The following is a 6,790-nucleotide window of genomic DNA, read 5'->3' as shown; positions in this document are numbered from 1 at the left end:
ATATATATATATATATATATATATATATCCCATCGTGTACATCGCTGATAAGTATTTAGTGAAAAAAGAATTGAAGTTCAAGGAGTGAATGAGAATCTTCCTGTTTTACAGCATTCTAGTTCCTTGGCTATCTGTATTAGTGATCTGTCAAACATGTATTCACATTATTAAATTAGCGTGAACACTATTATCACGAATACTGTACATCAATATTGATCATATTACGTTTCTATGAATTCAGCAGTAACATCGATATAACATTAATGTCATTATTACGATCGAAAAATCTGCTTTCTGAGTTTGTTAGTACATCGAATAATTTATGAAATTTTAGACATTTTCGAAAGTACAATAACATACGAAGAGAACGTACTAATAATTATACGTTTCTAATGATTATACAATTCCTTTTTTCCATTATTAAATGACAATTCTAAAATAGTAGATATTTAATAATTTATTTTGTTTATTTTTAAAAATATAGTATAGATGTAAATATAGAAGAATAAATTAATTAAAAAACATTTTTTGTGAAATATGTATTTAAATTTTGTTATTATAATTTCAAAATTCTCAATCTTGATTAATAAAATAAAATAAAATTCAAAGAATAAATCGTAGAAAGGTAGAAAGCCAATGTGAGTCAGCAGGTTGTTGGTGTGCAAAAATACCATATATATTTCGGAATAAAATAAAATTACAAACATTCCGATCCTTATTATTGAATCATCTTCAAGTTAGTTTTTGAAAAAATTCAATCGTACAAATTTAAATATATACTGACCGTTTACTATTTCGACAATATAATAAGTATAAAACTTGTCTGCCGTATTTAACTGAATACAAATTACATTATCTACAATATACAATACTAAAAATTATCTTCAGTAACATGAAAAATAATAAAAGACATAAAATACTAATACAAAAATATTAAAGAAATTGGATACACATACATTGATACACATATATTGGTGATAGTCAGAATGTACAGTAAGACAATTAATATGTACAGTAAGACATTTCAAGAGTGAAGAGGTCAAAATGAAATTGTCATTATTAAGTGGGGGAATAATACAATAAATAAAAGGAAAACGAAAAGTCAAACGAGTTATAAAAACAAAGTGTGCGCATTAACTATAAAACTTGGAAAATCATTCTTCTTAAAATAAATCATGGTATAAAGAATCCAACATTTCAGTATCCTCTTCTAAATTTAAACCATTTTCTTGTTTCTTAATATAAATAGACTCTAACCAATAATTTTAACACATGCTGATAAAGGAAATGTAGTAGCTCTTGACAAAATTGATTATGTAAATAAAATGGAATTTTTGCTTCCAGATACTGATACCTACACTATTATCAAACACAATCCTTCAAATAAGGTATTATTTGACTTAAAGGATTTGTTAAAAATTTGGAAAAGTCGAGAATTAATTTCATACTTATAATTTTTTAAATTCAACAAATCCAACATTACTTATATGGCCAAAATACAGAAACAGCGCAACCCGTTACGTGTTATAGTTTCTTCTAGAGGCAGTTCCTTACATAATCTTGCGATCTTTTTACACAACATTTTGGATAACTTAGAAAAATCTTACGGTTACATAAAGACAGTTTTCAACTTGTGAAAGATTTTATTAAAATAAATTTATTTAATGACTCGGTTATTGATATCGTCTCACTTTTTATAAACATACCTGTAGATCTATTAATAAAAAGCATTGATCGACGTTTGCATTTTCTTAATAATACACTGGAAAGAAAAAATTGATTACTGCAACAATTTAGATAATAAAATAAAATGGCACAACATTTTTATATGGCTGCAGCAACCAGCCAACCAGTTTTTGATTGTAGCAAATTTTTAGTTGTGTTATCTTATCCGCAATGTCATATATGATTTCGATAGGCTAACGCAACTAAAAATTGTTGTTACAATCAAAAAATGATTATTACAGCTATATAAAAATGCTATGTCATATTTTATTATCTAATTGTTGCAGCAACCAATCTTTTTTTCAGTGTAAAATTAATTTACTAAGGGATGACTTTTTCAAAGCAATCGTTGGTTTTTAATTCCAATTGCAATTTGGTATTTAATTCCACATACTTCAGCTTTAATGACAAACTCTACAAACAGTTCTTTGGTGTCCCAATGGAATTCCCCATTTCAGCTGCTTTAGTCATGCAAGATCTAGAGACTTTTTGTATTTGAAAAATTACCGTTCTCTTTAGAATTTTTATTATAAATATTGTCAACATTGTACTCTCAACTCAAGAGTACAACATCGATACGATCGTAAGTAATTTTAATAATTTTCATCCTAAATTAAAATTTACAGCAAAGCTTGGTGATAATAGTTTAAACTTTCTTGATGTAACGCTGATAAAAAAATAATTCTCTGTTATATAATGTAAGTAATATGATATAATGTAAATAATATATCAATAAATTATAACTTTAGTATAACAAAAGAGGGCTACGAGCCAAAAAATTATATACATTACAATTGGAAAAAAAATTTGGTCTTCCGATTAACACGAACAATAAAGAAAGAACCATAATAGAATTTATTAAACAGATAGAAAATAATAAAACTGGGCGTCCAAATAATGTTGTAAACTTTGTCAGAAACAATTTTATATATCAATTCTTAACAGATTTAATAGTAAATTTCCTTCCTTAAAGTCTATTGAAAAACTTATTAATTCATGGTTAAATATAACAAAAAAATTTTATAACAAAAAAATCAAAGAAACATCCGGATATACTTATTACAAATACTGACAAGGGAAATGTTACTGTTGCCCTAGATAAAATATCTTATATACACAAAATGGAAGAAATCTTTTCAGATAAAGACATGTAAAAAATTGAAAAAGATCTTTCAAAAAAAATCCAAGATTTGCGTGTCTTACTTAGATGGAAGAAGAAATGTTACGTTGATGATTCCACGTCGAAAATTACTTAGTAACTTAGAGCTTATGGCTTAACAAAAATCCACAAACAAGGGAAACCATTGAGAGTAATAGTATCATCTATAAATAGTCCATTATACTATCTTTCACTATATCTACATAATATTATTAAGAATAATATACCTGCAGTCATATAAAGAATAATATACTCCTAGCCATATAAAGGACAACTTTCATTTAGTTGACAAATTAAATGGATTAAAATTTAAATCTAACTATGTCTTAGCTTCATTGGATGTAATATCCCTCTTCACCAATGTCCCTATAGATCTAGCAATAAGTAGCATAAAAAAGAGATGAAAAAGAGATGAAATCATATAGCTTGCAAAACTAACATTCTACAAAATGAATTTATAATTGCAGTTAATTTAGTCTGTGTTTCACAAACAGATTTTTGGCACTCCAATGAGTTCACCTATCTCCAATAATTGTGGATATAGTAATGCAAGATTTAGAAGAATCAGTTATCAATAAACTACTTATACAACCATTATTTTATTATAGACATCATCTTAGCATTTCCATTTGACAGTATTAATAATACATTAAACATCTTTAATTCTTTACATAGTAAACAATTCACTATGGAAATTGGTATAAAAAAAATTTAAATTTTTTAGACACAAGTATAATTATTGAAAACAAAAGAATTATATTCGATACATATCATAAACCAACATTTTCTGGCAGATTTTTAAATTTCCATTCAAATCATCCACTATGTTATAAGAGAGGCATAATTATTAGTAAGGTGGATAAAATTGTTCGTTTATCTCATCCTCGCTTTCATCAAAAACATTTAATTGACATCAAATACTCCTTAACAATGGCTATCCTCTATCTCTTATTTTCTCTATTATTAATAATAGAATAAAATATTATATCCATAATAATAACTTCATACATTAACACTAAACATAAAGAAAAATTTTTCTCAATACCTTATGTTAAATCTATTTCAGAAAGCAATTTCTTCTAAATTCAATTGGCATATTCCATTCCTAATACACTTAAAAGTTGTATAAAGAAAGGAAAGAATGAACTTGAGCCATTGTCTAGCCAAAATGTAGTGTATAAAATCTCGTGTGAAGATTGTGATATCAGTTATGTAGGCCAAACAAAACAAAAATTAAATACAAGATTACATGAGCACATTTCAGATATCAAAAAAAAAACAGATTCACCATCTGTTATGTATTTCTGACCATTGGACGAATTTAAATCATAACTTTAAATGGAATGAAGTCAAAATTTTAGATAAAGAGGCTTCGTATAATAAAAAATCTGAAATGATACATATAAAAAAGCAATGACAAGGCATTAACAAACAAAATGATACAGAATCATTGCCAGAACCATACCAGATTATACAATCACTTTCCCTTTCATAATCAATTACTTTCCTTCTTTCTTCTTATCTCCCTTCCCTAACATATTTCCTCTCCCTTCCCAAAAAATTTCTTTTCTTAACATTCTCATAACACATTTATAATTCTTTGAATGTCACAAAGTACTGACGTGATAACAACAACTTTAATTCTGATCGTTATTGTTTATAACATTAATTGCAAAAAACTTGATTGCGGTTTCTGTATCAGACTCTCTTAATATAAAGGTAATTTATATAACTTAACTTTGACTAAATTAAAAATTTGAATATAATTTTTCGGTAATTATTATACAATTGAACTATTAATTCTATAATGTATTATCTTTATGAGTTATTATTATATATATCTTGATAAAATTGCCTCATTATTTTAATAGAAACAATCCTTATCCGTTTACAATGGAACATTTAATACTCAAAATTCTTTCAAGATTTTTAATTCTATTGACTACTACAGTGACTTAAATATATTCCATAGCGATCATAATTTATACAAGTAATGTCTGAATAATTTTATTTCTGTAGACCGAGCGAACTTTATGTATTGAAACATTGAGAATGATCCAATTGAGGTTGAAACGTCTGTATATTGTATATTTTATATTTCTTATAGACTTTTTATTTTTGTTTATTATTTACATTGAATAATTTGTCAAATTTTTGTTCAATATATCTTTTACAAGTATTAATGGTATAATATAATTTTTTGGCTCGTAGCCCTCTTTTGTTATACTAAACTCTGTTATATGATTGGTATCACAAACCAACTTTTTCGAAGCGATACATAAATTATTTTTCGTGCCACCCAATGTGTCAAAAAGTGGGAACGATTTTTGGCCTAACAGACAGAGTTTTATTATATCACATCCTAATTTTCATGAAAAAAATTTTTGATTAGTAATAAACATTTTATTGAATAACGGATATTCTTCTCAATATAATATATAATATTTAATTATATCAAAAAAAGACTTTACACAAAATTTAAACAATTTAACAGCAATGAAATTAATACAAATACAAATTTACGATCAACTAAATCTTTAACAATCTTTTTTACTGTTTCCTATATTCCGTCAATATCAGAGAAATTCAAAAGATTTTGCAAAAATAACAAAACTGTTAGTTTAGCCTACGTAGGATTACATAAATTAAGTTCTTTCATTAGAATGCAAAAGAACAAATTACATTCTTTTTTATATTTTAACGTATAAAATTAATTATTCTGATTGTAATGTTTCATATGTAGGTCAAACGAAAAGATTATCAAAAATCAGAAACATATACAGAACATCAACAGACATACTAATTAAGACGTATTCGGTTATTATGGAATATAACTTGAATTTAATCATGATTTTGGAACTGTCAAGATTTTATATGAAGAAAAGAATTACAACAAGCGATTAATCAGTCTATTTCTATTAAGAAGAGAATGATTTAAATTTACAAAAGGATACTGAAATATTAGTAACTTTATACCATGATTTATTTTAAGAAGAACGATTTTTCCAAGTTTTATATGTTTATTAGTTAATGCGCATACTCTGTTTTTACAACTCGTTTGACTTTTCGTTTTTCTTTTTTTTATTATATTATTCACTAACGACAATTTTATTTGATCTCTTCACACATACTCTTGAAATATCTTACTATACACATGTTCTTTTTATCTGATCATCAACATGTAAGTGTATCCAATTTCTTTAATATTTTTTATATTAGTATTTCATGTCTTTTATGATTTTTCATGCTATTGTATATTGCAGATAATGTAATTTGTTTGAGTATTCAGTTTGAGTATTCAGTTAAATACAAACATTTATTATACTGACGAAATATTGGGTATGGGAAAAAGTTCGTGGCGTTTTTCCCGCTAGATGATATTAAATGCTCAGCAGTCGGCAACTACTAATCGCAACACTAGACGTGCATTTAAAAAGTGACATTTTAATCTTTATTTAGAGCCAAAAAGATTGAAATCGGTGAAGTGAAGCAAAAGTTATTTTATTTTGAAAATGGAAATAAATAAGAAAAAAATTCGCTACATTTTGCAGTATCATTACAATAAAGAATGCTGCACAGGCTTGTGAAAAAATTTGCGCTATTTACGGTGAAGATACTCTATCAAAATCAGCAACACGGAAATGGTTCGCTTTCGTGCTGGAAATTTCGATGTGAAAGATGAACCTCGCTCTGGTAGACCAATCACTGAAAAGTCCAATGAAATCATCATAAAAGTCGAGCGTGATAAGCATGAGCACCTGAAGATTGCCAAGGAACTAGGCATCGACCACAAAACAGTTTTAAATCATTTACACAAAGCTGGATACAAAAAGAAGCTCGATGTTTGGGTTCCTCACGAGTTGAGTATTAGGAACATACTGGATCGAATTAACATTTGTGATACGC

The sequence above is a fragment of the Atta cephalotes genome, assembly GCF_000143395.1.
Source record: "Atta cephalotes unplaced genomic scaffold scaffold00027, whole genome shotgun sequence".
In the NCBI taxonomy this organism is placed as follows: domain Eukaryota; kingdom Metazoa; phylum Arthropoda; class Insecta; order Hymenoptera; family Formicidae; genus Atta; species Atta cephalotes.
Note: the sequence above shows the minus strand (reverse complement) of the source record.